Raw genomic sequence first — 24,989 nt, 5'->3', positions numbered from 1 at the left:
TCGACAGCGGAGAGCACAACCTGGCACTCCTTTTTCGGGTGTAAGCTGTCGGAAACGGCTCCTGGCTTATAAATCGATAATCGTACCCGGTTTTTCGGAGGCTTAGACGTTGCTTATTAGCGAAATCTCCTGGTGCGAGGCTGTAAGAGCCGAGAACCACGGACGAGAAAAGGAGGGAAAGAGAGGAAGAGAGAGAAAGGGAAAGAGAGAAATGAAGAGAGAGAGAGAGAAAGAGAGAACGCGTAGATGGATCTCGAGGGAAGAAACAGAGAGGGTGGTCGTGGAAAAAGAAAGCCGGCCTTCGGTCGAGAAAAAAGGCGAAGAGGGGGCACCTGCCTTCAAAAAGGCCGCCGACTTGATCCGAGCCGCCATTGTTGGGCCACGGTGCACCATACCGCGAAACAAATACAACCCATACAACGCCGGCGAGCGTAACTGGAAACACAGCCGGGTAGAACGTCCGTGAGATTAGCTCCGCTTAGCCACCACCTTTGCAGCTTTTCTCTCTCTCTCCTCTCTTTTTCTCCTTCTTTTTACTTCTCTCTCTCTCTCTCTCTCTCTCTCTCTTTCCGCGTTTGTTAACCCGGGTTTTAGATTTTTCCGCGATCCCAACGTCCCCATTTAACCGGCAAACCGAGTCGCTTCTTCTCCCTTTCAACCCCCCGAGACGTCTGGCGGTGCATTGAAACGCGAGAAGCGCGGTTCCACCGACGAGTGCGCGATTAAATCGGCGTCAATCGAAGTTTTCTTAATTATTGATGACGGCGACAGAGAGAGAGAGAGAGAGAGGGTATGTGGGGGGGGTCGACGAGGAGTGTTCGTTAGAGGGCACGCATGAAAATCATCCACGGCCGTTTATTGTTCCGCCGCGGAATAATGGCCGACTTCCGTGAGGCTTACAATGCCCGGCGACCGAACCCGCGAAGATTAACCGGGCGCGCTGCGGCTCGCCGTTTTTCGCGTGCGAGACTGCTCGAGCGAGAAAAGACCGAGGAGACCAAGGTGGGCGGGCGGGCGGGGTACCGGGGGAGGGGGCCACCGTCGCGGTTGTTTGTTTAAATTCGAGCGACTTTCGTGGCCTGAATGAGGGCCGACTTTTGTGCATTATACCACGTCAGAGGCCCGCCACGAAAAAAACATCCACGTGGCGAGGAGGCCGAGCTGTGTGTGCGGGGGGTGGAGGGGCCCGGAGAAAGGGGGCGAAGAAAGGGTGAAGAACGAAGAAAGGCGGCCCCCCCACCCGGGGCGAGGGAGAGAGGGAAGATTCGGAGAAAGAGAGTGCCCAGTAGTAGTCGCTCTTACGTCGTGAACGATAAAAGATTTCTCCCGGCTGGCTGGATCGCTGGTCCTGGCGAAATTTCGTCGAGAGGCGGCCCCCGTCGGGGGCGGGGGTGGAAAAAGCTGCGGCAGCGAAATAAAAAAAAATATATATATACATATATATATAGTATACACATATACGTGCACGTGCACACGCGCGTGCGGTTTACGTGCAGGTTTACGCTGCGCCGGGCACACGTACAGGGGCACGCCGCGGCACCGTGTAGGCACTTAAAAAAAACAAACACCCACACACCAGCCGGGACAAGAATCGAGCGGAGCCATTCAACTGCTGAACGAAACAACAATTCGGTCGTCCAATTAATCGCGAACAACGCGCGCGCCGAGAAGCGAAACGCGCGCGATTCGAGAAATCGAATGGGCCGAGTCGGAGCCGCCAGGCATTTTTTTTTTCCGCCTTTTTTTTTTACCAGCCTTCCCCCCCGGTGAATGGACCAATCGGCAAGGCTCCTGGTCGAGCACCGGTTAGTTTTTTCGTCACCCTCGCGCTCCTTGGTTACGAATTCACTGATTCCAGACGGAAAAATCATCCCCCCGCCCCCGTCGGCTCCCGCCGGGCCTGGTACAACCGGCTAATTGGTTATCTTTTCCGGGATTCTAAACCGGTCGGCGACGACGGGAGGGGGAGGGAGGGATGGAGGGAGGGAGGTCGGCGGAGGGTTTAAGTGGCATTGAGACCGCGAGACAGACGAAAAATCGTTCCCCGAAAAGTCGGCCCCGCTACCCCTCGGCCATTCGATGCGTTCGAGGAGGATTCCGACGAGGGTGGCGGAAAGATAGACGAGGACGGGACACATTAATAAGCGTAATATATTAGGGAGTCCTTTGTGAGGAGCGGGCGTCTTTCAGCGGCGCGTCAAGCCGAATCCTGGCGGGCCAGGATCCACGCTGAAAGGAGAGACCCGGCGAGGATCCGTGGAAAAGAGAGAGAGAGAGAGAGAGAGAGACAGAGTTATATATGCTCTCGCGGAGAGCCCAACGGGATTCAAAACCATCCGGCATCCGGGCCCGAGACAAATGCGTTCCGTGGCGCGAGACAAAACGCGTGACTCGTCGCCGTCATTCGTTAAGCCGTTTTCAGGCTGGAAACGGCGACAGGAAAGGGAAGGGCGGCCCTCTGTTCGAAACCAATGAGACCTCCGGCTGAAAGACACCTCCTTCTGCATTCCTCCGTCTTCTTCGGGGCCGCGTCATTACTCAAGAGGAGTACGTGTCGCGCAGGACATTCCGCCGGCTTTCACGAAGGTGTCGAAGGGGACTCGGCCGGAGCGTGGGCAGAATATATTTACGGGCGCGCGGCCGTTCGACGCGGACCGGCCGCTCGGATCGATCGGAACGGGAAGAAACCGTGCGGCGATCGCGTCCACGAGCCCCGCTCCGCGATCGCCGCGCTTCGATTCCCCGATCGGGCCTCGATCGCCCTCGTGAAACGCGATCCGAGACGGCCATCGTCGATTGATTCGTGCCGTTCCGCTCTTCCGCCAGATTTTCACACTTTCGGGGACAGCGGCGGCGTTACCAAAGTCTCCGGTGATTATCGTCCGCGGTGCTTCCGATGGAAATGCCCGATCGCAGGGCGCGGGGCGGCCGGGCGCAAAGGGTGCGGCGCCGGAGAACGTTTCGGTGGAGAGGCGTGGAGGAGGGGGGGGGGGGGGGCGGCCGGGCCATCCTCGAATAACGCGGAGCGTAACACGTGGGCGCAGAGTGCCCGGAGAGAAGATAAACGGATTACGGCCGCTTTGTGTCAACGTGATCCGCTTGCCGTGCACCCGAATCCCAGTACCGTGCTCGCCGTCCGCTCCTCCTCAATGGGATATTACGCGCTCCAGTGCTGGTAACACTGTTCGGTCTGCAGGATGTCGCTTCGACTGATAACCAATTTTCATTACTGTTAATTTAGGGGCCTACAGTCGCCGCGCCAACGCGCCGCCGCGAACGCTTCTCCCGCTACCCGCTACCCGCGCCGCGCCGCGCCGCCTTTCGGACCGCGTTAACGATCTCTGCCCCCGGAAAATTCCGAGCTCGGCGATCCGCCGCTCCACGGAATTTCCTGTTCGCAATTTCCCCGGTACAGGCGAGAGCCCGTTTTCGGGTTTTCGGGCCGCGTTCGGTCGCCTACCGTTACCCGTTACGTTGTCACGATAACTTCTTTCATCTTTAACACGCGCGGCGACGAATATTCTCATCTACCAATAGAGTGGTCGGTAAATAATTGTTTGAACGAAGGAAGAGACATTATGCTTGCAGGAACAAGCGGAAAGGATGGATAAAACAAAGTGACACTTTTTCGCGAATTTTAAGAACAAAGTAAAAGCTACAAGAAACATATGAACCTCACCTTTCGTCCCTTAAATTAAATTTCTGCAAAGTTACGTAAAAAAATGTATGCAAAACATATCCGCGTATGCTCTACATATCTCTACGAGTTCCAGAACTTTTTGATATCCGTGGTCGGGGATCATCCCTCGCCGGTGCCGTTCGAAAGAAATTTAAAACCCGCGTGCCGAGAGTAGCTATTGTCTAAACAGCAAGGTTCCAGTGTCCCCGAACCAGACTATAGTCTCCGCATCGGCGTAAACAGCCGCGTAGCGATCCTCGCTTTCCATAGAACGGCACACAACTTCCGCTCGAACAACTGGATCCTCGTTCTGTCACGCGACAAGGTGACCCAGTCAGCCTGCTCGATGACAGGGACGAGGCCATTGTGCGACTCCGGGATCGGCAGTAATCGGCGTCTAACAGTCTCTCCTGGCTGGAGATCAGATCGAGCGGAGACGCGACGAGGGAGAGACGGCCACCACCTCTCCTCTCGTCCCGCGCACCCCCGCTTCTCCTCGCCGGTACCGATCGCAGGAGGGAACGGGAGGGAGTCCCCTCATGCGGATCCATCGCAGAGACGCATTCCCTTCGCGGAGGATATCTCATCATTGTGCTCGCCCCTTAATCAACGGCTCCCTGCCGTCCTCTCCGTGGCCGTTCGATGCTTATTGATATAGCCCATCCCGCGCGCAACCCCCTCCACCCCCCTCGTTCTACCCCCGCGCGCAGGCCACATACGAGCCGCGCGCGACTCCTGTCCTGGAAGCGTATTCGCGTGACAATCCTTTTGCGTGGGGCTAGCCATAGAAATTCCAGGACTGAAAGCTACCTTGCTGAAAGTTGCCCCGCCATTGTTGCCGGGAACCTTTGCACGGGGAATCAGGTTAAAATGGTCCTTGATTCCCCGCCATCGAGGGCTTTGCTACTTGGTATTGTCGGGATCTCGAGGAAACATAGACCTTTCCTATGTAGCTGGAGCAAGAACGAACCACGGTGTAGATTTTTGTACAAATTTCTGGTTTTGAGAAGCTTCGACGGGTTTGTGAATGAAGGAGGAGAGGCGAGAACCAAATAGAGCGTTTTCCACCTGTTATTGGGATATCCCTGAAAGTGGTGTTTTATTCAATTTAACCCCTCGCGGTTGGAGGCATTTCAACTTGAAATCCAATATAGTATCTTCGACCTATTCTATTATATTCTGTTATACTATATTATATTACTCTATTATATTATATGTAACGTGGTATCGCAATTTTTATTGCAGCCTTAGATTCACCACTAGACTACAGTTTACTGCTTTACTTATATATATATGAGATCTAATCTAATTTTAATCCACGAAAAATATTTTAATAAATTCTACAGATTTTACGCCGAACCACCACAGAAGAGTTCCTAAAATTTCCTGAAAAATCCATCGACACCTCGCGCGGCGTCGCCCGCCGAATTCCGTGCGGCTCGCAGAGGGCGATTTTCGAAAGCCGGCTAGAATATTCCGTGCTAATAACCGCGCGACGGAGGTCTCGCCGAAATTTCATATTCAATAAGCAATATTTGTTTCGTTATTAATACGTGTCGAATATAACGGTGGCGCGGGCGAGCGAGCGAGCGAGCGAGCGCGGGCCCACGGAGCCGCGTCCGTTGAATGGGGCGTGTTTCGGTGCGGCCACCACGAGGCATTTGCATGACAACGGCGGCCGCGCGCACGTATGCATCCCTGTCCCCGGTACTCGCTAATTAGCCGGTACCACATACCGGCGCGGATTAACGAGAATATTGCATTTTTAATAGAGCTCGCCCTCCGCCACCCCGCGGCGACCGCCGAGCCCGCCGGGTGGCGGTTTCCAAGGGGGTGGCGGCCGGGGCGGACGCGAGGGGGGAGGGGAGGGGGAGGGGGGTTTCAGCCGCCGAAAGGGGCGGCCCGGCGCGGTGATTTCAACGACGACGATCTCCTCTGCACGGATCGTTGCCTGTCGAGGATCAGCGGCACTTTGATGTCCTTTCCCCCACCCCTCCCGCGAGCGGGCTTCCGAAGGATTTATTAAGGACCGCGCGCGCAAATCGTCTCGAAGGGTCTGCCCGAGCGAAAGGGCCTCGATCGAACGGCTTCGCCGTGCTTTTCACATGGTATTTGCGGAATTATATCGGTAATCACTCCGCCTCCGCCTCCCGCGACAAGCTCGGGGAACAGGTGCGACGCCGTGTCCCCCCCGCCTTGTTAGCATAATCGCTTTTCGGGGAGACAGAGACTGTTCAATACGTATTCCATCTTCGATCGTTCGTTCTTTATGCAATCGATGCTTTCAATTGTATTTATATCGCATGAGACGCCATTGTAATCGAGTAATTCGTGCCACTGCATTTTCTTGATCTTGATTGTTCTGTCTGAATACGGTCTCTCTTCTTTCACGTAATGCGAATCCTTTTGTCAGAATATATTCTAGTTAATTCAAAGCAGCTGTACACGCTCCTCGCCTCGCGGAACGGATTTTATTAGGCATCTTCGCCTGAACGTGGAAAAATGGATCTCCAGTGCTCTCTCTGGTGATCTCTAATGCACCCGTGGTGCTGGACTCGGTTTGGGAATTGAACCCGGTCCAAGGCAGAAGATCGTTCCCGCCGCAGAGAGGCCGGGGGTGTCCCCTGAATGTTTGCGAAGACGCTGGCCGGGTGGTGCGCGGACACTTTTTTGCGTCCGGGCTGCGTCGATCGAGCCGCGAACCCGAAAGGCTTGAACATATTTTTTTCCAGCGACGCGGGGATCGATTTAGAGGCTCAAAGAAAATTCCCGCGCGCATCCCTGGGGTCCACCGGGTCGGCAGCCGGTTCTCTGCTTGCCCGTCCGCTCGACTAGCTCCGCTGATTGCTGCTGCATCTTTGATGACCTCGTCCAGACAGAGGAACGAGAAGGGGGAGGTGGCGGGGGAGGATCGGGGCCACCCCTGCACGGAATGCTGTGCAAAGAGTGAAACGTTGAGATTGATATTTTAACAGACGGATTACGTAAGAAGGGAGCCCGGCGCGCTGGTGGGCGGACGAGGTGGGGGGGAGGCTCGGGTGACAGAGGGGGCGGCTCAAGTGGTTTGCCTCTGCGAATAGGGTGCACCCGAGGTGAAGCGGATCCCGGGCTGGCCACCCGTTGATGAATCTTTCAGGGGACCCTGACACGATATTTAACAGATCGCGTTTTATCGGGGTGGCGCGCCGTAACCTTGCGAATCTTCCTTGCCATCTACGACTCTTTCTTTTTCACAGGTACCACCATCAATCTTTTTTTAACCAACCCGATCGCCTCTTGTTTGTTTCCAGATAAAACGGCCCTGCGCGGCGACCCACGGGATCAACGGAATCTCATCGGTGAGCGATACTGATATACAACGTGTCTCATTTCACTTGGTCCTGGCGCTACGATTGTTCCCAGAAAATTGGCTAAACTGCTGAGGTGTTTTTCTAATCGATTCCCGAATTTTACGTCACACGGTACATTCACGATAGATCAATCTTCTTGCAAATTATGTACTCAGTTAAGGTAGTGTATTTTCTTACCCCTGCGATGACCAAGATATTTGAGACACTGCTTTTAATATAACCCTTTTAATACCAGACGATTATATATCGTCGAAGAAATAAATTTAATAAAATCTTGTATTTTTTATATTTTTAATATGCGACATGATGGGCACTCGCGTTAGTTACTGTTAAGGCAAAGTAGGTTAAGAGTTCCGGTCTTCGATACTCCGAGTCTTTTTTCTAAATCGCGCACAGACGATCGCGTGAACAGTGTATCCGAATCAATTAGAAACCGTTCAAGTTTAACCACTCGTCCAGCTGCTGTCCCCGGGCTCCGTTCCGTCGATTAATTTTGTCGCACTCACCAACGTCGCGACCCAGCCATGAAAAATCACCCGGGGACGTAGCCGTCGCACACCTGCGCCACACGATCGAAGGCGTAGAGGAACCACCTCTCGGAGCGCGTCGGCGAAATCAAAGCTGGCTTCCATCGCCGGGCTACGTCCACGGTCCTCGTCGGTTTCTAGCTTTGTATGCGACGAGGAACGAGCTGGTACGCGTTACGAGACGAGGCGTTATTAATCGATTCCGTTGCTCGTCGTGCTCCACGACCTTGGTTCGCCGTGCCTAAAACCCCGGGGCCGCGGATGTAAATCGCGAGACGTAGGTGGCTGCGATCGAACACCCAGAGAGAGAGAGAGAGAGAGAGAGAGAGAGAGCCGTCCATTAATCATCGATTATTTAATTTACAGCGAAAACTGGCCCAGCTCCAAAACCGCGATTTAATCCGTCGACGGTCACGCATGGTCGAAAAACATTTTTACGCGGTCCTGTTGCGCGACAGATTTTTTAAGATCCGGTGCAATTTGTTTTCTTTGTTTAGGCCATCGTGACTGACTTTGTTTATTCGGAAAATTATTAATCCTTAATAATAGTTAACTCTACGCGGCAAGAATTTTTAAATTAAATTCCAAAATAATTTTCACAATAGATAATTTTGATTTGATTTGTTTAAATTCAGGAAATTGTTGTATGAGTTATGGAACTCAATTTTATGTGCATATATTGATGATATATGAAATGGAAGTGCTGTAGGTCGGAGGAATTATTTTGAGTTCACAGTTGAAATTTATGGATGGAATATATAGTAGTGAAACAATTGAAAGATATTATGAGGATGTTGATATATTAATTTTAGAAGGAATAAAAATCATACTTGGCGCTGCTGTGTCCTATAATTGGCGCGGACATTTTTGATTTCACTGAATCGATTATAAGGAACAGATTTCAGATAAAAATGTATTATTTTCGATGTTTCAATAAATGAAAAAAATGTACAAATAGTTGATATTGCATCTAACTAACCATATCATTATTGATTATTTAGTTATTGTCACAAATTCAGAGTCCCACAAATTAACCCTCTCGAAGCAGATAAATCAAAACAATGCCCTTCAAATAGAACAAACCTAAAAAAACCATTGTCTCGACCTCCATCCTTCGTCTCCAATTTTTCTTACATCAATTAACACCTGTTCGAACAATCCGCAACGAAAGCAAAAACATCGGCAACGAAGATTTATTAACTGCGATTTCGAAGAAGCGTAACGTCCATATTTAGCGTCTCGAGAACCACGCAACGAGATATTACGGGTCAGAGAAGGATCGAACAATCGGAGCCGGCCGATAATTGACGATTTCGACAGTCTCATGGTCGGACGGTGGTTCTTGGTTCTCGCCTGGCTACACACCCCCGCGCACATGTATCAAGGCGGCGTACAACAACGATCGATCCGACCTGTAGACGGCCTCGTCTATATGTATTGATCACGCGGGGACTCGAACGAAACGATGCCACTGATCCGTTTTTGCCTGCGTCGACGTGCACACGTATTCCCCGATATTTATTCCGCCTGGACCGTTTTCTCCGCCTTATTTCACGGGAGGAGTGCGCGCGGGGGGGGGGGGGGCGCAAAGGAGGAGGGGATAGGACCACGACGAGTTCCTGCGGCTTTTCTGCGCGAGCGAGAGCTACGACCGAATCGGAACGAGAGGATTCCTATTAGCCACGCTATCGAGAACGTACACGCGGCGCCGATAACACCTGAGTCGCTGCGTCTGCCTCGTTGCTCTTATCTCGGCTACGTGCGAAGAGAGTAGCACCGGCCTGATGCGACCGGAGAACGTTGCACCGTGTGTTGCAACTGAAAAAATACAGGTCGAACTTCTCCACGGTCATTCGTCATCCGCGATAGACGCAATACTTTGCAATTATCCGTGGCAACAATGGCTCCGGTATTTATAGCCCTGAATCGGTTACTTCATTCCGTGTTATTTATCGCCGATTGCTTAATAAGAATATTATTAAAATAATATGATCGCGCCGCGTCGATCGGCACTTGTTTGTCTTTAATATTTTTAATAATAGTACCAGACAATTTTATTGTCTTTATATACTTTCGTGTCTATATTTTGATAACGGAAGAATTTATTTTTACTTCGACGTAGAGGAAATTAATAATGTTCATATTTAGTGGAGCTTGGGTAAAATCTTCGCCACGAGTCTGACTCGTTATTATAGTGCAAGGGGTTAATAATCGGAGACTAGTTTCGAACTTCTAGTTGGTGCTCGAGAGGAATTAAAATTGTATTAATATTTCTTTCATATTTTATTAAATTCTTTCACTTACCATTTCGGTGTAAAATATGCAGAGGAGTTTATCGTTAAATATTCGATACGAATAAAATAGATAAAGTACGATTCTTTGAATATTTAGTGTCCATTTTATGTAAAGAATTGCGTTCGACTTTGAGTAGCAAATCGATCACGATCTAAAACGGTTGTTTTCTATGAAAATTAGTTTTCCTCGAGCTGTTGCATTTCCTCGAGCCATATTTCACAATTAGGTATTTAATTTTAAAGGCTGAGGATTTTCGATCGGTGCAAGGATCGCAGCGAGCAGCGTCGTCGAATCGGTCGCGGCGTCGCACACCGTGAGCAATTTTTCTTTCGCGGCGTGCCCCGGCTCGCGAGGAGGATTTTCCGTGGCGGAAGTGGTCGGCGACGCGGCCGCGACAACACGATGGCGTAAAATCTCTCGAGAGCCCGCTTTAAATATTGTAGGATCTCATTAAAAACGGCCGCTTCGACGCGCCGTTGAATAATGACGCTATTCCCCGCGGTGAATCCGTGACAGCGACGCCGTCGCACGGCCGTCGTCAAATAAGCCGGCGCTCAAAGAACCGTATTAAACAATATTATTATTAAACACAGCCGGTGCCGAGCGCGACCCTTGCCGCGGACAATTATTTGCGGCGATTTCAGGGAGCCCGGCGATTGTTCCCACGGCTCAATTAAGATTCGGCTGGAACAACGGAGAGACAAGGATCGGCGGTGAACGGCGCACAACAAAACATCGAAACGCGACTATATCAGTCAAGGTGAATCCTTATCTGCTGGAGAGATATCGCTGGTTATCGGGCAATCTCTCACCGGCTGATAACGAATCGGTCTCCGACGAAGTAGAACAACAACAAATCCAAAGAACGGACTCGCCGATAGCTAATCGATTGAACATTCTATTGTCTTGAAACGTGGTCGGCGAAAATCACGATTTCGTGTTTTAAAATCTGCATAAAAATCGATGTTTTATCAGGAAATCAGTTTTCATTGTTTCTCTTTTGAAAAGCTGTGCTTTCTACTGAAAATCTTGAACACTGTATAAAAAGGAAACAGAACTTTTCCATAAAAATTGTAGACTCTGTAGGGGCACTTAACCCCTTGCACTATAATAACGAGTCAGACTCGTGCTGAAGATTTTATGCAAGCTCTACTAGATATGAATATTATTAATTCCTTCTACATCGAAGTAAAAATGAATTCTTCTGTCATCAAAGTATAGAAACGAAGGTAAGTAAAGACAATTCAGGAAACAAAAATTCTCTGGTCCTATTAGAAAAATTATTAAGTACGAATAAATGCTAATCGTCGTAGCATGAAAGAAGCGATAGTGCAAGGGGTTAAGTTCAGCGTACAGTAAACTATGTGTTCGCTTATCAGGAGTAAGAACGTCTTACATTATTAATTCTTTCGCCTCTGCAAATTTGCAAATTCGATCCGAGAAATCTTGACAAAATAGATTCATCTATCGCGAATCTACTCGAAACAGAGATTTAGCGAAGATCATCCTACCAAAGATTTTCCGTGGCGTGACACGAATCTCCGTCGACTGCGATGACCCGTCGCCCCGCGTTTAATCATCGCCGGCGCGGATGCTCGTTCCCCGCGACAGGTTCGTCAGGATATTGGTTTCCGCGGAGAAGAATCCGCGGCGTAACAGCGGCTCGCCGCGGCGGCATCGAGGGACGTGATATTTCGCGAAGGTGGATTTACGTGGGCGGCGTGCGGCGTGCGGCGGGCCGGGTACGGGCGAGACCGAGACGCGCCGGCAATCAGAAACACATTATCGGACGAGCGGTGGCTCGGTAATACGTCCCGCTGCGCGCAGAAATATGCTTCGGCCGCCAAGGACGCCCGGAGGAAATGAAATGGGACAGAGTGATCTTTGCTATCGGCAGGGGCGAGCGAGGGAGGGAGGGGCGGAAGCCGAGGGTGCGCGGCGAGCATTGATTCCGTCGCCTCAGAGCATTAATCGCGGCTCTTAATCCGCTGGTATCGCGGCGTGTCTCGGCAACAAAACCCGTCGCCGCCACGCAAAAACCGAAAGTTTCCCGGTGCGACCGGAAGTTCATCGAACGCGTGGCTGCTGAGACGCGCGCGGCCCTCTCTCTCTCTCTCTCTCTCTCTCTCCCTATCTCCTCTCTGCGCTCGGCACCGCTCGGCGTTTCATCAGAAAATGGCGAAAGAGAGAGAGAGGCGCGTATCAAGTGCTATTCTCCGGCAGTTTCAAGATGAATCCGAGGCGTGTGCTCGTCGAATCCGCGCTTCCTCAATCCCCGGAACGGCTTCCCTTGTCGATCGATCCCCATTCAGTAAGGGGGGGGGGGAAACGACCGAAATATCATCGAACGTCACGGGATACGCCGTTCGACGAGCACTATGGGAAAAAAACGCCGTGAAACGGCCTCGCGTCTCCGTAGAATTCATTTTAATCATCTCCACCTTCCCCGCCGTCGAGGGACTCACCTTCCGGCCACAGAGACGTTCCCCTCTCTCTCTTTCTCTCTCCTTTTTCTTTTTTAATTTCCCAGCCTCTCTTTCTGTTCGCCCAGTAATCACGGCACTATTACACCGAAACGTTTTTGATGAATTCGTCAACGAGCCTGCAGCAGCAGCAGCAGCAGCTCGCTCCCTCGCCTCGAGACGGCTCCTCTCGAGCCGCGAGCGGATCTTGCGAGTGCCCGAGGCCGCAAGACGGTCTCTCTCTCGAGAGAGAAAAAGGGCGGGAGGGAGGAGGCGGGGAAGGAGGATGCCTGGAACAAAGCGCCTCGAACAGGCGATCGTCCGAATGATATTTCGAGCATCGCGAACGTTCGCCGTCGCGGTGAACGGGCCGGCCGTGGTGAACAGGGAGGGGATATAAATAATTTTCTGGCGCATCCGCAGCGTGAATGTGGCCGCCGGAGATAGCTGCTGCTGCCGCTGCCGCCGCTGCCGGTGGACGATACTCTTTTTCTCCCAGGGCAAAATGGGTCGGCCTGTCTTGAGTTCCGCGGATTCATCTTGCGGATTCCTTTCAGGACGCGGCGCGCGCCCTGTCTATTCAGCCCCGGCGGCCTCCGGATGAAGGGATACACGCGCGCGCTCGCTCGCTCGCTCACCCCGCCGCTTAAAAAGAGAGCCCGGGGTCGCGGACGATCTTCCGGATCAATTGGCTGAAAAGCGTTGCTTGATTTTTTCACTACGCGGAACATTATCATATTCATCGGGGGCCAGCCAGACTCGTTCCTTAATGCCTGCTCGAAAATTTGGATCTTCGGATGAATGACGGTCTTTTCCTTTTTCGATCTCTCTCTCTCTCTCTCTCTCTCTCTCTCCCGCTTTTCTCCCTTTGGTCGACGATTTTTCTGTTTACGCGAGATCGCGGCTTTCTTGCCGGTTTTTTCGACGTACGGTGCTCGAGACACGCGTCCTCTCTTGAATAACATCGGCCGGCGCAGTCGGCACCCTTTCTCCCGGGTTGTTCTCTTGACTCTCTCTCTCTCTCTTTCTCTCGCGGCCGGATCCCGATGAAACGATCCATTGAGACGGAATTATTATCTCTTCCCCGAAAAACTGTTGTCCCCCATCCCCGATCCGCGCGAGCGCTGCCAGTGGGTAGAGGCTTTATTTTTATTCACGATCTTCTCTTGCCCCCGTATCAGCGTCTGAAGAGAGGCGGAACGCTCAAGAGAAGAAGCACGGACCGCGGAGAGACGGTGGTGGAATGAAAGGGAAAGAATCGAAAAGACAAGAGAGAGAGAGAGAGAGAGAGAAATAGAGAGAGAGAGAGAGAGAGAGAGAGAGGGCGAGAGTGAGGAACGACGGCCGACCGGACCATTCAAAGTTCCCAGGAGGCAACAAAGGGCCAGCAACGAGCTGATCAAATTATCCAATTCATTTGGATTGGCGGAGCGAGCGAGCGAATAAGTGCTCGCCGTTACCAAGAGCTCCACTTCACCGCACTCGAGCACCATCCGCCTCGCTATGAGACGCTGCCCCGTCCAAATTTATGCACGTTCCGCGCGCCCGGCGATACAAACCCGCGCCGCCGCCGCCGCCCGGCCTTCCACGCTTCCCAGAGACCGGGTAGATCGACGGCCGCTGAAAAAAATATCATCGCCTACCCCCCTTTTTCTTGGCTTTGTCTCGCCCGTACAGAAAAAAAACACGCCGGATCTCTCCGCCACGCCGGCTAAATGCCCTCCGCCCCCCCCCCCCCCTCCCCGCGCGCGCATTCAACGTTTGCGCGCAAGATAAGCGGCTGCCCCGGTTCTTCTTCATCGCGAATGGATTCGGCGAGTTCGGCCCTCAATCGTTCGGTTTTCAAGATAGGCCAATAGAGAGCCGGACATAAAAGGATTCCACATGGCATTTATCCTGGACGGGCAAGAGTCAATGGCCGGCCGACGTTCTTGAAACCCCTTTCGCCGCCCGAAAAAACCCCCATTATCGCTCTTGGCTTAATTTCCAGGACATTCTATCGCTTCGCCTGCTCTTTCGGCATTTTCCTTTGTCCCGGTTTTGCTGCTCGCGTCCCGCGCTTTCACGGCTCCTCGTTTATTCGCGCTTCCTTCTACAATTTCTCCACGTTCTACGTATAGTTTATTTACGCGAGGTCGTTCACTCTTGATTTAGCCAGCGACGGACGAGCGGATGAAAGAGTTTGGACTTATTTTTCAGTACGGGAAGGATCAAGAGGAATTTGTTCGAATTGTTTCGTGTGAATAATAAATCCAAGATAATTGATTGAATGAATTCTTTTTAGTCGAATATTTCAACCGAGATACGATTATTAATTCGTCGTAAATTATTTGATCTATTTATTCGGATAATTCTTTATTCGAGCGAATTCTTATTTGAATTAATTCTCTCTTTAATTCTCACTCGAATAATTCCTTGGTCGAATTAATTCTTAATATCTACAATAAATAGAGTTTTATTCTACTGGATATTTATTCGACAAATAAAAATCTAGCCGTCGATTTTATGACTCTCCCAAATCTGAAAGTTAGATGACTGTAATTCCTGTTATTCACCAAAGAAAAAGAAAAATATCCATTCGTCTACCAGGTAATTAATTTACCTCTATATCTTCTATAGAAGAAATATTTCTATAATATTCTCAAATTTTAATAATTTCTATTCGACAATATTCTGTATCTATTTGGCCATCTTCGGTATCTATTTAGCCACCTTCGGTATCTATGTAGCCACCTTCAATATATATTTGGCCCCCCTTATATATTTAGCTATTCTCCGTGCCAATTTCTAACCGAGTCATCGACGGCAAAGGGTTCGAAAATGAAACAACGACTATTGACAAAGCGGAAAAAATTCCGCAGCATCGAATCCGAAATAGCGCTGGGCGAGCGTCGAACGTCGAGAGATTGTCGTTGGTCGTCGACGTTCAGGAAGTCGGGAGGAGGCTGCCCCCCACCCCTCCCTGGCCCCGCGGGCCCTCCTTCTCGTCATATTTAATAACCCACGCGCACACACGTCCACGATGAGTCCACGTACGGGCATTAAACTCGGCCGAGTGCGGAGGTTCGTTACGTACAATGCACCGCTGATTGACCAACCAGATCCGCCCTGAAGTGGCGTCGCAATATCGGATCACACCGTTGCCCCAATTGTCAGCGTTGCTATCTTTCCTCCCTGCCCCCCCCCCCCCCCCCCCTGTTTTCGACGCTCGATTCCTTCGGTGTCGTCGATTCGCCCGATGGGAGACGCGCCGGCCGGAATCGTCTTCCCTGCGACTCCTCGCAATTCCCTGCGGTTGATCGAACCTTCGCTTTGCACCAGCAGAAAATTAATAATTAATTTTGTAGTTAAGGTGTCTGTAAAAATAATAAGATCCTTTGATTGAGTGTTAATGCTGTTACGCTTCACATACGATTTATTTAACCCTTTCGGTACGAGTGCCGGATATATCCGGCGTCCATGAGACGATCGGATTTTATATCTCTTAATATTACAGCTGGAATCGATACTTTTTGTTTAAATAACATAAACACTGTTTTAAGAAGCACAGTTTGTATTTAAGGCTTAGGACAATTTTTATATAAAAGAGGTGCTGACCGTATGCGAATTTTCGGCGCGGCGAATCGTACAGCGAGAGTGTCATGGCGGACAGAGTGCTCGCACCAAGAAGGTTAATTAATTGGTGAAAAGTAGAGTAATCGGATCTAGTTTCTGGAATTGTAGGATCACTGAAGGGACGTCGAAGAAAGGGATGACATTACCACATTTCAATAATTCGATCATTTTTTAATAATTTTCCACGAGCACAAGAAAATCTCGGTGAAGCGTTATCCGGAATGAAAATTACTTTCTGTCAACGGCGCGAGAAAAAAAATGGATTTAGGGAGGGCAGAAGCAGCAACCCTTTGGCGGAAGACCGACGCACCCGCGTCGATGATTGATGTAAACCAGGTGGAGAGAAAGGGGGGGAGGGATAGGTATCTCCGCGGATCCGCGAGCGAATTTTCGTGGGTCGGCAGGGGGTTCGCCGGGGCTCGGCGAGGGCGCGGAAGGAACGATAAAGGGGCGGGAGAGGGTGGCGCGCGGATCATAAATAAGAGCACGCGTCACGCGGCGATAATTCGTCTTCGGCGGGTCGACACCTCGAGGGCCTCCGGCCTCGCCCCCCCCCCTCTTTAAAATTATTATCGGCTGCGAGGCGGACGAGCGAAAAACCTCGAATTCGAGGTATCGGAGTCGCGGGGGTTGCCGGGTAGAGACGGAGGGGAACGGGGGGCCGAAACAAAGGGGCGCAGAAGGAGAGGGCGAGGGCGGCGGGAGAGATCGATGGATACAAACAGCGCCGGAGGAGGCCTCCTCCTCCCCCCACCCCCCACCCCCTCCGGGTTTGCGCCCGTGAAAAATCAGCGCGGTTCATTAAATCCGAGGAGAATGCCGGTGGCTGCAGTGTCTCGTAGCCGCGAGGATCCCGGCCTCCATCTTCTTTTTCATCCCTCACCACCCCCCCGGTAAATATTTATGAACGCGGAGGAGCGTGAAGAGGGCCGGGGGAGGGTGGTCCTACGCTTCGGTGAGAAATGCTTCCATTTCGCCGCGAAATTGTTGCCCCAGAATTTGGCCCTTTCTTCCAGAAGGTCCATAGACGCTGCAACTACGCCCTCCGAGAAACGTTGAGCCACCGTGACCGCAAATCCCCCTGCAGGACATTGATATTTCTTCTTGCGGGGCGACAGCTACCGAACTATTTCTTTTATTATTTTTATTTCCAAGCGTAGGCGCAGAGGGAGCTTCCAATAATTTTTATTGAAATACGGTGATTTTCAAATAGTACATAGATCGATTATATGATTTTGTTTTAAGATCTTTTATCGTTTGCCTTGTAAGTCCTCTCGCAAAGATGAGTAATTAGAGTCGAAGATGAATCAGTGGGCAAACATATGACGAATTTACAGTTGACACGTAGACCGAGACAGAGATTAAATGTGCAAAACCCACCCTTAACAACTTGCACTGCGACTCCTTTCACGATGCGTTAATTAGCACTTATTTATCCTTAATATTTTCCTTAATACGAACGGATCATTTTTATTTCTTCTATTGCCTTTATTCACTTCTATTTCCAGACTTTGATAATAGAAAAATTCAATTTGATTTCGATTTGGAAGAAATTAATAATATTTATCAGAACTTACATGGAATCTTTATCACGAGTCTGACACGTTATTATAGTGCAAGGGTTTAAAATATATATTTATAGGAACTATACTTATACTTATATAATATAAATAATTCCATTAATATTATCATTCATAAAAATAAAAAATATTAATAATATTATTAAACTCTATAGGGTCTTCTCGTCCCCTAATCCAATTTAAGCATTTTTACTTAAAATCTAAATTATTTTTTTAAAATAAAGACAGTTTATATTTCATCAACCCCTTCATACAAGCCTTCAATTAAAAGACAAATGATTATGCTACCAATTCTGTATTTATGCTGGAATTCTGTATTTCCACGAGATGTTCGAATTATTCTCATCGCACGCTAAACTTTCAAAAGCGGTCTTCGCTCTTTCAAACAGAATTAGCGTCGATATAAAAGGAAGAAGTGTCACTCAGTTTATCGAGTACTATAACAAGTGTAAAAATGAAAAAAGAATATACACCTACCTATTATTCACTACTAATCAATTCAGGGAAAATAGCGAGATAAATGGTCCTCCGTTTCGAAAGCGGCGACTTCGAGCGTTTTCTATGGCGAACAGAGAAAAAGCAACCCCTCGAACTGCGATCTGTAAGGCGTCGAGGCGCCGCCATTAGAGACAGAAGCCAGAAAGAGGTTTTCTGGCGGCAATGGTCTCTGGTGTCGTAATCAATGTTGTGATTCGACGTTAAGCGGGCATCAAGTGGGTTGGCAGCCCCCTGCCGCCACGAGCCACCGGCGACGCCGTGGATCCGCAGCGACGTCGACGCACCCCATGAACCAACACGAGACGCCCACGAGGAGATGGGGCTAGGCTCCCGGGGGCTAGGGTTTGGGTAACCAACTCGTGAAATTCAATTACCGAGTCCGCGGGGGTGGCTCTCGCGGGAGGAGCGCGAGCGAGCGCTTTTCGAACCGGGAGGGGGGGGCGCAGGGCCCGGGGGGGGGAAGGGGGGACACCGGGCCGGCGAACCTGGGGTTCCACGGGAAGAGGGAGGAAGGATTTGAGTGACAGCCGAGAAGGAGACGCGGGCCTAACTCTCTCTCTCTCTCGCCTATCTAACGTCGAATCTTACACCCTACTTCCACCCTCCGAGTACCCTCCTTCGATGTCTCCCCCACCCCTCTCTCTCTCTCTCTTTCTCTCGCTTTCTTCGCCGCTTCATCCCCGAGTTGCAGAGTCGAGGAACTAACCCGAAAGGGGGGAGATAGCGAAATTGAAATTGTACCTACCGATATACACGTCCCATTCTGTCCGACGAAATGGTTTCTGCCGAGAATCCGACGCCGACGCCGGCTCCGTGTTTCGACCGCCCGCGGAAAATTACCGTTGCCGAGAGCTGCGAGGAGATCGACGATCCACCTGCGTACCTGGAGAATCGTGACTGCCTAATTGACTGCGTTACGAACGTGGTCACGTTTTTCTTATTACTAGAAATATCGAATAGTTGACCCGAGTCCACAGAGTTCGTCTTTCAGTGGGAATTTTAAAATATTAAAAAATAGTTCTCTTGTAGCTCATAGGTTTTTGGACAATTCTTTAGCTTCTACGCACTTTCAGAAGTGTTCCAAGAGCTTGACAAACAAACGACCACGCCGGATTCGGTTGTAAACCATTGCTCATATTCCAAGTTAATCGCTATTATCATCAGCGGGCGCTTCTTCCGGAAGATTCAGAAGCTCCGCTTATCTTGCTCCTCTCATCTCGCAATTAGACTCTCTACAATCTCCGCGCAGCTATCACCTAAATAAATCCCCACTCCCCGGGCACGTGGGAACGCTCGCGCGCGAGAACCGTGCGATGAAAACCGCGCGGGATAAATTCCTGAGCGAGCCGGGTCGCCGTAGCGACAAACTCGCGCAGCTATTTCCGCGATAAATGGACGCGATAATTCGAGTCGGCGTACCGCGGCGGAGTGTCTTCGTACCATCCGCGAATTACCGGGACGTCTAATTCCCCGGGTATTCCGGCGGCACCGTGGACAGTTTATTGAGGGGATCATAGAGCAGGAGTCAAGAGAGCGGATCCAAGAACGGGTCCCCGGGATGAGTCAGTCCATGACTGGCCGCTAGAAACCATGGCCGGCCGCGGCGTCGCGGTCGGTTTCATCCTCGGCCGAGCAATGATCATTCCCCATGGTGGACGCGCCGGACTGACAGACTGGAGGCTTCGCGTTCATTAGCCGGCTATTCAGTTCAACGGGCCAACTGGCGAGGGTGGATTCTGACTACGGTGGCTGCTGGAATGTCCGACATGTTACTCTATCCTCACACATAATTACACGCGCCTTCGCAGACGCGGCTGCACACGGAACGCCTCTCCTCCTCTCCTCCTCTCGCCTTCCTCCTTCCCCCCGCCGCGCGTCTTTCGCATCGCGGGGAACAAAACGACGGCCTTCCGGTGATCCAACGGGGGCGTCCGCTTCATTATCGCCCTTGGACCACTTGGACACGCTTGCGAGTGTATACGGATGAAAGGGATCGATCCATCAACCGCGAATTTTTACCTCGCTCACGACTTCCATAACGCAACGTTTCATTGTTTACCGCGGCTCGGCTTCTTCCTTGGACGCTTTCGTACCAAACGGTAGATTTTCAGTGGACAGCCGTCAGCTGAGATCATCATGAATATGGCTTGAACGACTGATAAACATTTTTATTTATCAATGTTTTAACCCTTTGCGTTCGGAACCATTTTCAGCTTAGATCCAAAATTGCTATTTCGACCAGCTGGAGCATAGTACTTGGTATATAATTTATGCATGTGAAATTGAGTCTTGCGACGCGCAAAATTGTTACGCTTTTAACACATGGGTCGTTAATAATGTCAACATTATTTTGTTAATTATATAACAATTTTCATTGGCGCTTCAGGGGCGCCACTCGATTGCAAAGGGTTAATAAGAGATTGTAACTCAAATTATCACCGTTTAGTTAACATTTGAATAGCCTTAGACTTTATATAATTTAGAAACAGAAAACATGTACACATAGTATAATATAGCGTAAAATATTTAACGCGACATTTCACACGAGTTACATCGCAGAATACCGGCAGCTAGATTTTCCGATGGAAAATTTCCAGTGAAACTTTTTAGCCCAGCGAGTTCCAGCTCCCCTATCACAGCCGGCTTCTTGGTAGGAGCATCGAGCAGGCATTCGAGCGCGTGTCAGAGCCCAACGAAGCACTCGAAACGCCGACGGAAACACGGTTTCGACAAACAATGGGACGACACGAGCGGCAAGAGACTCGGAAAAATATTTGAACGGCCGCGGTCGGAATCGAGCACGAATTCAAAAACTGCTGGGATAATCGATAAGTACTCCCGGACGTCGGCTTAAGTTTCTCCGCGAGCTGGACACAATGCGGCAAGAACTCTAAGTCTTTGGGCAAACGCGTGGGTGAGGTCTATCTCTCTCCCTCTCTCTCTCGCTCTCTCTATCTCGCTTCTTTTTTTCTCCCCCTCGAGGAGGGTAAAGAGGGCGCGCTACTTACGTGGGTCCGGCGACGAGGAAGAGGGCCGCCGCCACATTGTCTGCCGATTCTTCGAGGATGACTGGCCGTATTGAAAAACCGGAATATCCCGAGGATCGCTAATGTGGCAGAACGCCGTGTCTAAATCCCTACCCCGGGGATCCGGCGAGCGCACGAGCATCGTCGATCGCCGGGCTAATTAAAAATCCCGATGGGAAATCGGCGGGCTCGCCGCTGTTCATCGCAGACCGTCCGCGAAAGTGGGTCCATTTGGACCCGCTACGAAACGTCTACCATCTACACTTAGATACTTTGAAGATACACCTAAGATGTGCACCCATTAATAAATTCATAGTGAACGCGAAAGACGGAAGCTAGAGTCACAGTGACTCCGAATGAATCATCAATGGAGGCTTTATTTCATTCTCTATTTACTTTGGGTGCTCGCCTCGAAAATAATATTTACACTTTCCGCTGCAATGAATCATCAAGGATGCACAACCAAAGTGCCTAGATTCGCCTTTGGTCAATAATGACTCAGAGTCTAAAAGGTGAAATTACCTAGGTAGCGCAACTGTTTTCGCATCGAGGATTTCATCTTCTCATTTTATAGCTCGCAGTAGTGGTTGCTGCACGGGTCCAAACGGACCCACAATCTCCATTTGGAAAGACGCGGTAGCTATCCCGCTGTCCGACTGTTAACGCTGCGCGGCGGAGTCGGTGGCTGGTGCGGTTTATTTAAAGGTGGGTGGGAGAGGGGAGGGCGGGAGTAAGATTCCGACGATGTTTTCCGGTGGAATTCCTTTCAGGAGCGCTCCTCGCTCAGAGAAAATCGATCGGGACACTCGAACAACCGTGATCCCACGATGGATCCCGACACTGCGGATCCGAAGGACCCTCGTACGTCAGCCGCAATCGTTCCAATAAAAATATTTCCTCTCCCTGCTCCATCCGAGCAAACGCGTTCTCGGTTTTCACCGCGAGAGGAGGAGGAGGAGGAGGAGGACGACGAAGAGGAGGGAAAGAAGGAGGATGGAGAGGAGAAGCAGGGAGGGAAATAGGTTCCCGGGGGACCGGGAGAAAATACTTCGGAGATGCTCGAGATTTCTTCGGGGATTCTGGGAGCCGCCGGCGGGGAGAAAGATTTTTGAATGTGGATCACGGTCACTGTAACAGCCTCTCCGCCGGTACCCGATCGACTCGAACCGGCTCGAGGATCTCCCCGGAAAAAAAGTTCGCCGAAAGTTGCACCGAAGGCGAAAAAGTTTGGTACCGGCTGCTCGCCGGGAGAAGTTGAAGGGAGGTGAACGCCGGCGATGGAACGCGAGCAAAAAGGCGTTTTCCACGGTCCTCTAATAGAGCCACGTGACGATGCAGTATCCGCGACCTCTTCGCTCGCCTTGTCCCGCGGCCACCGCGCGTTATCCGGCCGCGAGGGGGTGGGCGAGGCGGACTCCGGACGTCGTCGCCCGGAATGGGAGAAGAGCCGGCGAGCCCTTCCTCGATGGATAATTACGGTCGTGCTGTACGTCTGTTTCCAGAGGTGAGTCTTTGACCGGGGCGAGGTCGCTTACACGCCCATTTGCCCAAGGGCGTGGCTGCAATTTATTTCGACGACCGACGGAACCCTGTTTTCGCGCGACGAGACTCTGTTTGCGGGACCCGTGGCTCTCTGGTGACGCGAATTCGCTAACGAGACTATCCCACGAGCTGATGGACGTTCTCCAAAGTCCATCAAGCCGTTCGCACCTGCTAGATCGGTTCAAAAACACTATAGTCAAAGCGAGGAGTAGACTTTTCCAGGCAGACCATACACTTTGAAGCTAATTTAATAGAAACCTCTGATATCTCACTGAAAAGCTGCAATAACTTAAACGTCTCATTAATAGAATAATGCTAGATCTGAATCATGTGCCATCGCCTTACAGTTCATCAAAAGGTCCTTGATTTTATTAATTTAATTTATGACTTAACCTTTCATAAATCTTTATATAGTACAAAAATGTAATCTTAATATTTAACTCTAATTTTTGCATAAAAACAGTGCGATATTTTTAATGTCACGATGCCCTAGATACAGGTGGAAGCTTCATCTTTATAGCGCATTTTCCTGGATGTCGATATCTCAACTGGTTCCGGAGATATCAGGGTTGAAAGTGGGTGGTGCAGCGCGCCCCACGCCGCCCATTGATCCCCCGAAATTCCTGGAAACGCGTAAACTAATGGTAATACTAGTATTTATGAATGGAGCCCTGGCCCACGCAACTGTTCAGCGCGTGGGGTAGGTCAGCCCGCTAGTGCGAGAGAGAGAGAGAGAGAGAGAGAGAGAGAGAGGTCCGAGCGTGGGAGCGAGACAGCGATAGCGAAAAATTAAAAAATTATCATTGTCTTCAACTCGACGTATTTCCGGAATGGAGTGTCGTATCGATATGCAACAAAGGTCATTTCAAAGAGGAGACTTCCACGTTGCATACAAGTGCAATTTTGTTAAAAAATAATCAGCAGTTGTTCCGCATTTTAAATTCCGTTTTTCTATGTAAATCAATACCGAATACAGAAATTAAATCGAGTTCGAAGATTTCGAACCAATAATAGTATTTTACACTCTGGAGATCGATTTTTATAATTATTTTGTTGCTCGAAATATTGCACAAAGTAGCACGCATTGCTGTATAATATAATGGCAAAGAGTTTTTTTCACTACATCGCGAAGGCGGTAGATTTCCGAGCCGCTCGAAGATGGGCGACACAAAGCGGACGCCGATTAGGGCGATCGAGGGGCCCTGCGGGGGCCGGCGGGGCCCGAACCCTTTCCTCGGATTTCAGGATCGAGGAGCACCGAGCAGAAGCATACCCTCCGGCTATCTCCGCCCACATAGAAGCGATCTCGAGCGAGAGGTTCTCAGCAAACCGCGAAACAAAGCTCGAATAAAAGCGATATCTACGAATCGATCTCGGCGATCGCAGCGAAGATCGCGGAGCAGCGCGACAAAGAGCAACAAAGACGAGCGAGTTCCTTTCGGTCGCGAGAAACAAAAACGGTAGGGTGGGCCCCGAGGAAATCGATCGATCTGGAAAAGGGGTCCCCGGAGCGACAAGTAGCGGTCGACGCGACGCGGGACGGATAAGTAGGCGGAGAGCGCGCTTAGATCGGATCTGGCCCGATTTGCCTGGATCCTATGCCCCCCTCCCCTCCGGTAATAAGTGTACAAAGGGGATGGCGGACGAGCGAGAGAGGGCGCGCGGAAGAAAGAGAGCCGCCGGGCAAAAAATCGGGGCCCAGGAGGACCCATTCAGTCTCGCCGGAGTAAGTAGAGATTTCCGGAGGCTGCGAGAGCCGCTCCACGTCGCGGGGTGTCTTCTTACCTGGTCGCCCCCTCGAGCCACCCCGTCCTCCACCGACACGCTCTCCTACGCGTCTCCCCCCACCCCTCCCCTCCCCTACCCCTCCTCCGTTCCTTTACCTATGGGAAAAATCTACATTGAGTCGATGGCGAATGAATGAGAGCAGGGGTGGGCCGGGCCCCGCGGCGGAATCTTTTGTGGCACCGGGATTCCTTCGTTCCGCCGCGGCCCCATCCGCCGCCGTAACGTCCCGGCGACGGTGCCCGGCAACGACAGCGGCAGACCTTCCTGGACCGACGCGGAACCCGCACCCACACCCCCCTCGCGCTACCTGGGGACTCCTCTCGCACGTGCAGGTACCCGAAACGCGGGGCTCCCTTTCTCACGGCGAGCCGGCCCCCCGATCCCGAAAAGCCCCCCGAGCGCTTCCTGCGCCCTCGTTTTCGCGCGCGAGTGCCCCCGGCTCCTGGAACCGGGACAAGTTTCACCCGGTTTTCCAATGGATCGGCTCTCCCGGCGAATCCTCCCTCCGTACCCTCTCACGTGTCCCCGGATACACGGGACCCCGGAGAAACTGCCGAGAATCCCCTTCTGCCCTCGATGTCTCACGAGCAGATAGACCGAATCGGAGCTCGAATGAAACTGTGGACA

The 24,989-nt window shown here is 51.0% G+C and overlaps 1 protein-coding gene across 1 annotated transcript in view; it reads left to right on the top strand.

The window, feature by feature from the left end:
* The window catches only part of Soxn (SRY-box transcription factor soxNeuro), a 401,703-nt gene that overhangs the window by 190,944 nt on the left and 185,770 nt on the right, over nucleotides 1-24,989 (top strand). The window contains exon 5 of the transcript XR_013493717.1: nucleotides 6,970-7,017. The gene's annotated coding sequence lies outside the window, so the exon portion shown is untranslated. The remainder of the gene's footprint in view (nucleotides 1-6,969; nucleotides 7,018-24,989) is intronic.

Source organism: Augochlora pura, chromosome 3 (assembly GCF_028453695.1).
Source record: "Augochlora pura isolate Apur16 chromosome 3, APUR_v2.2.1, whole genome shotgun sequence".
Taxonomy (NCBI): Eukaryota; Metazoa; Arthropoda; class Insecta; order Hymenoptera; family Halictidae; genus Augochlora; species Augochlora pura.
The sequence above is the reverse complement of the archived record's forward strand: the minus strand, read 5'-3'. Positions and strand labels throughout refer to the sequence as shown.